Source organism: Lepidochelys olivacea (genome assembly GCF_965140295.1).
Source record: "Lepidochelys olivacea isolate rLepOli2 genome assembly, chromosome: 8".
NCBI lineage: Eukaryota > Metazoa > Chordata > Testudines > Cheloniidae > Lepidochelys > Lepidochelys olivacea.
In genome coordinates this window covers 92677138-92689729 of record NC_140418.1, presented here as the reverse complement: position 1 = coordinate 92689729, position 12592 = coordinate 92677138, and the positions used below count along the sequence as shown (strand labels likewise).

Here is a 12592-nt window from a genome sequence, read left to right as displayed (position 1 = left end):
TTAATTACTTAAAAGTTTGGTCATATAATTATATATAAATTCTTTTTTTTAAAGCAAACTTTGAGCACTGAAATATACCACCTTGTTTTTTAAAAAATCTACAACGTTTTTGCTTCATCTATCAGGTATTTGCAGTATCTAGACAGCTATATCATAGCCAAGAACTAATATAGCCATCCTAACTAGCACCATAACATTTTCCATTTTCTTACCATTTTGCTCTTTTTACTGAAAAATTGTCAGGCATGACCACCTGACTCCTGAAACGATGTTTTGGGTATTCCCAGCAAGCAAAGCAAAACAAAACAAAAATGCTGAAATACACTGTAATATATTTCTATGAGCTAGCTTTCCTCATGCACACAAGATGCCAAAAAACTGGAATTCTACTTTTAAAATCACTCCCTCTCTCCCTCTACACATACACATTTATATTAGTAAATTATGTGAGACTCATTACATTTTATAGCCCTGCATAAAAACCTTACCATTTCTTACTAATATTTTGCAATGACATAATGCCATTTGTAGAGGTGCCACATAAAGGGATTGACTTTTACTGGCTTCTGATGGCAAGACTATCAACTTTATATTCTGTTTTATATAAGCATTCTCAAAATTTATTGACCCCAATGGATTTCTCAAGTTGCTTAATTATAAAAGGAAGAAGACAGCATAGTGGCTTAGTGAACCAATATAAAAGTCAGTTAAAATGTTTCATTACAAAAGATGGTTCAAAGAGTCACGGAGCAAAGTGTCAATTTCTAGGACACAGTATAGAGAGGTGATATTTTTCTGCTGACTTATCCTAATGTCAGATGCGAAGACTCTGCACAGTGATGTAGGGTTATGTTTACTGGCTTGCGTTGATGTCAGATTGGGTGGGTCCTCTTAGCTTTAATTCAAAAAGGGTAGACACTGAAATGCTATTATTTCTGAGACAAAGGGAATTTGGGGAAGAGAAAGGGAGATACTACAGGGTGAACTTCTAGGACCAACGAAAATCAGGAGACCATTTTGGCTGTGGTTTGTGTTTTATTATTACTATTTATGTTATCAATAAAGGCAAAACATTCAAGGGGTTAAGTGTGGACCACTTCAAGTGTGTGAATACTGTGTTCAGAATTAAGTGGGAATGCTGCATGCTTACAGGTTAAAAATAGATGGACACCAAAAGAAGTCAGCACCTTTAACTTTAAGTCTCCTAATTGTGGCACGTTGTTGACGGTATCATGGAGTTTATCCCTGGGGGAATCTTTGTATTCTGCTTCTAATGCTACACTGGGAATGATCTTATTCTCATCAACTTCAACTTCCAAATCTGTATTCCTGAGGAAGGCACGAAAGGGGACACCAGGTGAGTAAACTAAAGGCACATCACTTCACAACTGGCATTGTACAACTATAATCGGTGAGCTGAAATTCTTGTTCCTCTTTGCACTTAGCCATGTCTCTATCTTGCACAGTGGCTACTAGCTCCAGAGGATGTATTTTACATAACACTACACTCAGACCAGTGCAATGGAGGGTTGTTCTTTTTCTGAGCTAGTCAGAAAAAAAAAATAGAAATGGCAGGAAGGAGCTCCCCTCTCCAGCCCTGGGAGGCCAATGTGTGTCTCAGATCAAGCAACATTATCCCATGCCACCTCCTGGGGTCCAGCCATGGCCATCTCCCAGGGGTGAGGCCAAAGCCTTTGGGAGGTAGAAGACTTTGTCAGGCTGCCACTAAAGCAGCAGTAGCAATAACAAGGGAGGGGAGGGAAATGAGGAGTTGAAAAGCGTATGAGTGAAGTGGCTTGACAGAAAGGTCAGTTAGTTCCCGGACATATCAGTGGTCAGTTAGAGTGTGAACAAGGAGATTATCCTATTTTTTAATCTGGGAACTCTTGGGGGATGGCACAGACTCTCTTTATATGTTTGTTCAGCACCCACCACAAGAGTGCTGCCAACAAGGCTTCCTGCCCATGCTTTATCCCTCCCTGACCCCAGATCTCCCTTGAATTTTAAATGGAGGAAGTGGTGTGATGTTGCTCTGCTACTCAGATTATCTCAAGATGGTACCTCAGGCTCCAGTGTGGAGCTTGGTAAGCTAAACAGCTGTGCAAAAAGGTTAACATACCCAAATGGGGAATATTTGGCTGAAAAAAGTAAATAATATCTAGTAATCTCCCTAGAATGTTTTCACATTTCAGGAAAATTGTGTTTGAGAGACAGCCATACCCAGGAAACGCTAACTTGTGTGACCATCACTTTACACAGCATGAGAACACAGGTCTCACTTCGCTTGGCAGCAGTACAGGGCTAATGTTTTCATACGGATGAAGTATTCTTGAGCAATTTCTCCAATTTATTAGGCATGAACAGGCTTGTCTTAGCATCAAGCATGTAGGGTTTTTTATCTGTACTTTAAACAAACATTTATTACGGTACTTGAATAGAAAGTCCTGCCTATGTCAACATATGAGTTGTGTCCTTTTTCAGAATCACAAGCTACGGATGGTGCACACGTAAGCATTGTATGGCTCTCCTTTGCTGGAAGAAGATCTCTCAAAACTCGGTAGTTATTTTTAATTTTTACACTGCTTTCCATTACAACCACAGGAGCCAATTAAGCCAATAATTAAGCCAATAATTCCAAAATTAACAGGAAAGAAAGAGCAGAAAACTTTCAATCCTATTATGAGTGCATACGTGAATAATATAAAATATTTTCTTGCAAAATTTTTTTTGAATTTGTTTAAAATGTATTTCCTTCAACTGCTGTTGCCCTCTCTTTTTGTGTTTGCATTGCCCAGACATTCAAGTGGTCATATTCTTCTGACATATAGTTTGCAGAAAGAAAATGTCAAAATTGCATGCGTAAGTACTTGTGTAGTAAATTTACAGGGCCCAGTTGTACAACCTTTACTCATGATGGTGAACACTTACTCTCTGGGTAATCCCATTGTCATCAATAGGATTAGTCATGTGAGTAAGTACTCACCAACAGGAATAAAGTTTGCACAAATATTGGTACTCACGGTTGGTGTAAGTGCTTCCATCTTTATCCAACCAGGAAAAAGAAACAATACCATTTGCATCCTCTGATTTATCATGACTAAGCTGCACAGCTCAAATTCTGAATAATAATGCTCAGTCCCCAGAGTGTAAAAAATTAAAAAGTGATTAATATCAGCCAACTGTGATAAAGATTCCTTGAGACAAAAAGGTGGTTAAATGCATCAGATAACTAAGAATCCTAGAAATGTAGGGCTGGAAGTGGCCTCAATAGGTCAAGTGGTGTAGCCTGTCCCTTGCTCCCTGATAGCAGCCTTCTGTACTCTGGGAAGCTCCGAACTCTGGCACCTCCAGAGAGCTGTTTGACCAAAGGCCAGCCCTGAATATTATTTAGTACAGTTGAGTACCATCAAACTTCTGATGTTACATTGCGACATTTAGGAGGGGGTCATAAATCTCCATTGCCCCAGGGCTCCATAACCTGAAAGTCAGGGATGAAAGGTTAGCGATGTTTCCCTCATAGAGGAGAAATTTTTGCACACTCTGAACAGGTGAGCCCCAGAGGAAATTCAGGCAGAAAGCAAGGACTTTTTGCCATTTTGCAGATGTTCAATGTTTACACTATCTATAAACATTTTAAAAATACACACATGATGCTCTGGGAATGTACCCAAGGCCATTTCAAATGTGTGGAGTATCAATACCAAACTGAACACCCCTCAGTCTGTTGCTTCACTATGGAGAAGGACAAGATGAAGTGAATTGCTGAACTCTTTCTCTGACAAGGATGCCAGAAAGGGTCCCAAATATCCAGGGATCTTTTAAGGAAGAAAAATCAGAGCAATATTTTGTTTTATCAGTTAATCAAGCTTATTAATCTATGCTTTGAAATCTAGGCATGGTATTTACCCTCACAACTACAGATGGTCACGAATTTGTTTAAATCGAAACTGTTCATGGGAAATAATTGGTTTCAAAGAATTTCCCATTTTGATAACATTTTGGAAAAAAAGTTTTGGAATTTTCAAAATGCCCCATTTCAAAATTTTCTAAAGCAAAAGATGTTCCATTTATCAGGTCAAAATGACTTTTTGTTTCAAAATTTAAGCTAAAATAAAATTTATAACATTTTAAAAGATTAACACAAAAACAAATCCTTTTAAAATTATTGAAACAAAACTTTTCATTTGGCCCAATCCAATTTTTTTTTGGTGGGGGGAGGTGGAGGGAGGGAGGGAGGTTGGTTTTCAGTTTGTGAAAATTTTTGAGTGTTCATCTTTTTGCCCCAATTCAGAACAGGAAAAGTTTTTGAAATCTCAAAAATTCTCACAGGATTGGTACACCATTTCAAGCCCAGCTCTACTCAACACACCTGTGAAATAAGGAAGTACCATTACGCCCATTTTACAGATGCAAACTGACACAAAATGACTTGCTCCAGATCACATAGGAAATTTATGGTGGAACAACTAATCAAACCCAGATCTCTCATATCCCAAGCTAATGCCCTTACCCCTGGACTTTCTTCCTATATATGTCAGGCCAATAAAAGAAATATCATCCATTACTTTGTGCTCATCCTATCAAATTTATTTTTCATGATTATATGTCTGGCAACTTTTGAAACCCTCTTATGAAGCATACTGTACCACTACCAGGCCTCTCCCCCATTTGATGGAAACTCCATCTGTAACACCACTGGAAAGAGCCAAACTTCTCCATACAGTCCTTTTAGGGCTTGATATAAAGTCCAATGACTTCAAGGGGTTTTGAATAGACCTTTGAACAAGACTATTAATTATACCAGACTGTATTATGGCTTGCCTCCATGGAGGCCACCAAATTGCTTTTCTCTCTCAGAGCCAAGACAGGTTTTGAAGCTTGATCTCTAAGGGGTGAAATCCCAGCTCCATTGAAGCCAATGGGAGTTTTGCCATTGACTTCAGGGGGTTCAAAATTTCACTCCAGACATGGCAGTCATACCTGTTGGAACATACCACAGTGTCACTTCCCACTCCCTACCCCAGAGTGAGAGCAACAGCCACATCTGCACTCTGTACCTTAGATTATGGGACAAATTTTCAAATTAAAATCAGCACACAGATAGCTAAACAAGTCTCTGGCGGCTCAGTTTTCAAATGTGGGTACCTAAAGTTGGGCACCTAAATCTGCAACGAATAGAACTGGTCAGCAGATGTATAATTTTTTTCCCCATGAAAAAAGTTAATTGAAATTTTTCCTACATTATTTTCAGCTTTCATCAAAAAAAAATCAGTTCATAAAAGACAAAACGTTTTCAGATTCCAAGAACTATAAACTTTTGTTGTTTTATTGTGTTTTGAGGTCTGTGGTTTTACAAACCCTTAATCAAAAAAGTATTTTGCATCTTTTTTTGTGGAAAAATATTTCCACTCGTTGTAGTAATTAGACATCTGAACAAACTGTTTGATTTACAGACGGCTGAGAATTAAAGTCAATTTTGTAGGTGTTTTCCTGAAAATCAGGCCATTTACTTTGGGGCCTAAACACTGGAATTGGAAAATGTGGCCTTAATACTTGTAAGCTTAACTTTCAGGTCTTGTACCAGGAAATCCCAGCTCATCACATTACATACAAATAAACTTGTTTGGGAGAAAATGAGCTTTTCCTGCATGTTTGCACCAAATTTTATTGCCGTAGAATATTTCAAAATTAAAAAGAACATTCTTGTCTAAGCAGGATCATCAACAGGCTATAACACATGAAATTATTGCTCTCCTGTCAGAGCAGGAATTAACTTAAAAACATTGTAAGAATAGCAGTAACAGTACCTCACGAAAGGCATTTTCAGAGCATTTGGCACTGCAGGTTGCATGGTCTGGGATCCATTCAGCACCTATTGAAGTCAACAGGAGGGTTAACATTAAAGAGAGCAGATTCAGCCCCTATCTGCTTATGAGCATCAATAGAGATCTCATCGCACTGCAGTAAATGGGGATAATTGTCCAAAGTGGACTGGGGAAAATGAAAAATGTGTTGTAGGTTTGGATGGAGGGCAGGGGAGAAGATGATGAAGGAGGAAGAGGAGGAGGAAGGGTGAAATCCTGGCCCAAATGAAGTCAGTGAGAGTTCTGCCCTTGACTTCAAGGCAGCCAGGATTTCACCATGTCCTTAAAATGCCCCTACATTCACTCAATCGTATTTAGTCTGTCAAGGCTTTAGCTGAACTCTGGCTCAGGTTACAATTCAATGTCATTACTGTACAAGGAAAAAATATTAGTTTCCTACCAACAACAATTTACTCAAAATGCTAACAACTAGAAAGAAACCACGTTTTCCCTGGCTACTGCGTGTGGTTTTTTTCTTAAAGTCATTTTGCGTTCAATGTCACTTAAATAGCTAACCTGGAAAGATGAGGGATTTCATCGTTGACTGGCATGATGTAGATGTAAAGTGTCCCTTGGACTGTGTGCTTGCCATCTGTCAGCTGCATGGTAAAACTATCCTCTAGGCTTTCTGTGTCATCATGCATGTACACTAGCATCAGTCCTATAGGAAGGGGGGGGAAGGAAACTGGACAGTAAAAACTTAGAACAGAACACTCAAGTCATCTTCAAAAGGACATCAGTCATGGGATTCAAAACCCAATCACTGGGATTGAAAGTACAACTACAAGGCCTGGGACCCAGTTATTCCATGGCCCAATCATGCTCCTGTTGAAATGAGTAGGAGTTCCATGGAAGCAGCAACAGCCTTAGGACATGATCCCTTTTACATTGGATCATGGCAACTGAGATCCACTTGGCTGCTCTCGCTGTTATTCCTGTTCGTGCACAGCCAGTGGAGAACAATCTCAGTGGAAGTCCCTCCACTTTAATAGTTCATCACCATCCAAGTTTGGCGAGCTTCAGTGGAGACCATCAGTGAGTTCCGTACAAGAGGTGAAATCATGACAGCTTCTTGAATGTGTTTTCGGGGCCTTTAAAATAGTTTTGGATAGCCTGGGCCTGATCCAGCATTTCTTCCACAGCTAGAACTGCCATTAAAGTCAATCTCTCTAGGTATTTGCATAGCCCTCAGCATCGTAATATCGAAGTGCTCCACAACCATTATGGATTTTATGCTCCCAACACCCCTGGCAAGGTAGAGAAATAGTAAGCCAATTTTTTCTCAGAATAAATGAGAACATATGCACAGGGCAGATTAAGTGAATTGCCCAAGTCACAAAGGAAGTCTGTGGCTAGGGTGGGAATTAAATCAAGGTCTCCAGAGTCCTAATCTAACATCCCATCCACTAGACCATGATTCTACCCTTGTTGGGAGAGCTGGCTACAGAAGAAATGTGGGATCAGGCTCTTCATGGACCGGACTTACCTAAAATTGAGAGAGCAATTGACTTGAAAAGCACCTAGCTAAATAAATCAAGAGTTTGTCAAATTCAAAAGGGATTTGAATACAACAAGAAGGTATTTGAATATGCTGGAATTTTAAAACAGCATTAAAGGAAAGACATTCCTAAAAATAATTGGGAGTTAGTTGAATAAATAAAGTTGTCCTGAGCAATTGCAAGAGATACAGCAACAAATATTTTACAGGTTCTTATTCCTTCCATTGCTGATGACAATTTTTATGCAGCACCTTAACCAAGTGCCTCTCTGTTTAATTTAGATTTATCTCCTTGCCACAAAATGTGCTCTGACAATTCTAATAATTGTTATTCACCAAATGTATCATGTGTTTGCTGGGTTAAAATGTTTCTGTGCTTGCAGACTCTTACGCCTGTAAGGTTCCACTCTGGCCTGGGTCTTTGCCAGTACAGTGCAGCTTGCAAAAGAGAGGCCTAAGAAAACAGAACTCAAATTCAATCACATCTGTAAAGGGTTTTTAACTCATTGTATAAAAGCTGAACAAGCTTCTTATTTTTAGGAAACAGCAAGCAATGGACTGTGTTTCGTGGATGGCCCTGGTATAGATGGAATGCACAGATATATTCCCTTCCAGTTTGCAAAATAAGCTTTTTTCTAATAAATCAGCTTCAGGAAGCTAATTTCCTCTAGTCTCAGTTTTTTCAAAAACGGAAGCAGCCATTATGTACAAGTTCCTTAAGGGCCATTACACTTCTCTGGAGTGTGCAATCCAAACAGTGTGGAGGATGGATCCAAATGATGTATTCATCTTCTTGAAATCGCTCTGTGGAACATGCATATGTTCAGATGTGCTCCATCTGAGAAAGCTCTAATGGATTGAATCCCTACATATCCTTAGCTGGGGTCACTGGGCTGGATCCTTAGCTGGAGTAAATCAGTGTGGCTCCATGATTTCACTGGAATTAACAGAGCAAGGCCAATTTACATCAGCTGAGAATCTGGCCCACCAATACCCCACAATATCCTATGGTCATTTTTGGTTTAGTTTAAAAACAAATATTTATGGAAAAGTACAATTAAATAATTGAAAAGGACCCATTGAGCTTGTCAGACTTTCCTGGGAATAAGAAATTAAGATAACTAATAGTAAATTTTCCAGAAGCTTCAAACACCTGTCTTATATCTTGCTTCAGATGATGAGGATATCAACTTTAAGCAGTCAAATCCATTTGAAACTATAGGAGAAGTATGCATAAGATTCTAGGAAATGTTCTGTACATACATTAATGCAACTCTATCAAGTTTGCAATAAATAGGTTTTTTTCCCTTATACACAGTTTAATCTATACACAAATCTGAGATTTCTTTTTCCTCACTCCAAGGCCTTTCTCTGTGAAAAAGGTTTGTATCTCACTTAATTCAATTTACAGAATTACTGTTGCTAGTTTTTTAAAAATTTAAATTTGGTCTTTACAAATTTTAAACACACAAGTGAAACAAAGCTCTGTGGTTGGTTTCTCAGCTTAAATCATAATCGTTTTTGGGTTTTTGGGGTGCCAAATAGCCCACAGCCCTGTACTGCTTCTCCTCCACACCCTGCTCCTTTCTCCTCACTTGGCAAGAATAGGACACAGATGCCAAGCTGTGCAACATACTTTATCTGCTGCATCTGGTTCTTTAGCAGATTCTAGAGGCAGTTGTATTGGCAGCTTCCGAGATGCCTTTGGGTCCATCACATGGTTAAGCTACAGACTGAACTGGCCAATTCTCTTTCACATCATGTCCCTTTGGCTTGGCTTGGCTTGGCTTGTGTTGTGGAGGGTATGTACACTTTCATCCATTTATCAACAATCTCTTGTGGAAATCTGTACAATCAGTATGGAAGCTATAGTGTGGTTAGAAAAAAAGGGGGGAGAAGGGAAGGAAGATTTGCACAATTACTCCTTATATTTGCAAAAAACTCCCATCTCACTGACCTTCAAGCAAGCCATACATTCTATACAGTATGTACACTATAAATTATCACCATAGCCTCGGTTCTTTCTGTTTTCAAAGTGAAATCCCCAGCTCATTTTGCATAGATCGTATTAAGGAAAGTGCAATTCATTCTCTTTCTTGAGTCTGAAAAGCTTAAGCATATATCGAGCTCGTTGCAATGAACTGTGGTTTCCAGCAGAGGACATCCGCAGCTCATACAACGTAAATCTAGTTATATCAGAGGCAAGCTCTTGCGCTGTGAAGCTGATAAATGAAAATTATTAAACATTCAGAGCCAAGGATCTGACCCCAGCCTTTTAAAAGTCTTGTTCAGTAAAGACAAAACATTCTATGAACAGATGACCATATTCCTCCTGAACAGGCCACAAGAGAGGCTGTAATTAATCCAAGTCTCATAATAGTGTGTTAACACTGTGAGACCAAGGAGACCATTTTGTACACGTGCAATCATATATAATCCACATAGCCCTGATGCAGCGAAAGTGTACGAACAATAAAAGGCAGTAAAAGAAAGCTAAAGTTCCATTACTCAGACCTTGCTTGAGTTCAGCCAAGGAAAAGCTGTGAATCTGTAAGTCTTGATAAAGGACTGCTGAGTTCAGCTCCTTGTACCAACCAACATCTCCGCCATAGACTCCATTTAATATCAATCTATGAATGGGTGGGGCAACGACAGAGAAATGAAGTGAGCTGTAGCTCACGAAAGCTTATGCTCAAATAAATTTGTTAGGCTCTAAGGTGCCACAAGTCCTCCTGTTCTTTCAGTGCATTATGAGGGACATCAAGATCTTCAGCATTCAAAGTGCCAGGCCCCAGCTCACACATGTCACCTTCCATTATCTAGGGGAAGAGGAAGAAGTAAAGGAAATTTCTGAGATTTCTGAGATGGAGAATGAGGAATTTTTAAAGCCAGAGTGAAAGATATTGGAGGCTATCAAAGGAAATTTCCCAAGAGATTCCTCTCAAAGTTTACTGTGCTAAGAGAGAGATTAAAAATCAGATGGGAGACACTGGTTTCCTATTGTTTGTAAAAGCAGATTTCTGGAGACCAGATGCACACAGGGGAGAGTGAGAGAATGCAAGGTTTGGGCAAGTCTTTTAACCAGGACTGACTGAGATAACCTGGCAGATCTGCTGCAATTGCAGGGGGCACCCAGGACAGATGAGAGGGGGAATAGCAGTGGGTGAGATTGCATTATTTACCTTAAATACATTTACGCAGGCTCCTTCCTCCCCACAACTGGAAGCTAGATACTCCACAAGCATGCCCAGATTTGCTTGCACTGCCTTCATCCAGGGAACTCAAGATTTCATCAATGATCAAAAATCTATCTGTGTTATGAGCTCTCCCTGCCCCCCAATAAATGCACATTTGAAAAAATACTATATTTATCCCCAGTATACTTTTTTTGCCCTTCAAACTTGTGTATAACACAGTATAGAGCAGACACTTTGTTTAATTTCAAGTCATGAAAAAGCAAACAAATGTGTGTAAACAGTTCAATACCTTCTTACATAGCTCATCTAGGATATTGGTTTGATTCCATTAGTTAACTAGTTTTTGTCATTTAATTGGGAAGAGGAATGTGAACTGATGGTCCCACTCAAAGTGCTGTAGCTCAGTGCTATTAGAGAGGGCCTCACTAAATTAGAAGTGTCATCTGTTTTGATTACAGATTTTATTTGCGCAGAACTGGAGTGTTGGACAAATACACTTATGAAGCAAATGCTCTCACAAAGGACCATGACAGATCATTTTTTCACAACTGGAAAGTTGGAGGCAAGCTGCAGCCCTACCTAATAAAGCTTGGATTCGTTACATAGGCCTGATCCTGAAATCCTGGCACAGGCAAATGGCATCTTGACATCAATGAGTATTAGAATCGTTGTAAACTCAAGGGGATGAGACAAGGCCACCTTGCAGGTAATGGAAAGATTAGGAGTCAGGGGTGTAAACATCTGTGAATACCTTGTTTCAGATCCATTTGAATGAGCCAACTCTTGAATCCTCTCTCAGATTGGCTCCTGTTCTCAGTTCCTCCATTCCTGAAGTTGGGGAGGGAGCTGGGGGGGAGGGGAGAAACGGGGGGACGGCAACACACAAAGGTAGCTTTAAAGCACCTTTGTGATCCCTGTATTCTGGGGCAGACAAGGGCCTGCCCAGCTCCTGGGGTAAATTAGAGTAGCCTCCAAGCTGTTCTAGCTTCTGTTCTGGTTCCCATCAGGCCCAAGGAACCAGACAATAGCCACAGCACAGTGCAATCTAGTCACACCCGGACATATCCCTATACCAGGGGCGGAGGGGGGGTGGGATCGAGAGCAGATCTGGGATAGAATCCATACACCAGTGCTATACAAGCCAGGGATGTCCTCTGTGGAGGATGTATTACCCATTTCCGTCACTGTTAGGCTGCCAGCACAGCATAAAGGGTTTTTTGCGTAACAGTAAATCAGGCCCAATTTGTTCATTTGGAATTTTTGCCTTCTGAACAGAAAAGACTCATTAAATATTTAATATTTCAATTAAAGAGTCACTTTGAAAAAAAGTTAAATATTCATTCTTCTGCAGTGCTGTGAGCTCAGAGCAGCAGCACTGGTCCAGGGCATGAGAACCAGAACCTGGGACTGGAAACCCAAGGGAAACTGTTCAGCCTACGTTCACTGTCTGAGCTGACTGACGTACAAAAAATAAACAGTCAAGTAGATTTTTAAATCCTTACATTTTTAATAGTCTCAGGTGTCTCATGAATTTTGTGCTCACAGAGTCCCTTAAGAACTTGGAATGGATTCCTTGGCATTCTCACTTTATACAAGGAATACTCAGAGAACATAAGAATGGCCATACTGGAACAGACGAAAAGCCCATCTAGCCCAATATCCTGTCTTCTGACAGGGCCTGGTGCCAGAGGCTTCGGAGGGAATTAACAGAACAGGGCAATTATCAAGTGATCCATCCGCTGTTGTCCAGTCCCAGCTTCTGGCAGTCAGAGATTTAGGGATGGGGTTGCGTCCCTGACCATCTTGGTTAATAGTCATGGACATATAACCCCCTTGAACTTACCTAAGAAGAAAGATATAAACGCCACACACCTGAATCAATGGATGGAGGTACTTGATGGGGCCAGCGGTGAAAAGGGGGTAGGTCTGTTGTACCAATAAAATAAAAACCAGCAGGATCTTATTAAAGGGGAAAAGGCAAAATACCACATTTATTGTGAATACAGAAAGAATCATAGTAAGCAGTTAGTTAT

The 12592-nt window shown here is 40.0% G+C and overlaps 1 pseudogene across 1 annotated transcript in view; it reads right to left on the bottom strand.

The window, feature by feature from the left end:
* LOC311524960 (FRAS1-related extracellular matrix protein 1-like) overlaps positions 1–12592 on the bottom strand; it is a 128301-nt pseudogene that overhangs the window by 66362 nt on the left and 49347 nt on the right. Inside the window, exons 22-25 of the transcript in view lie at positions 10087–10181; positions 9877–9992; positions 6381–6525; positions 1188–1329 (exon numbers count right to left, since the gene is read on the bottom strand). The product of the transcript in view is annotated as an FRAS1-related extracellular matrix protein 1-like (transcript). The remainder of the gene's footprint in view (positions 1–1187; positions 1330–6380; positions 6526–9876; positions 9993–10086; positions 10182–12592) is intronic.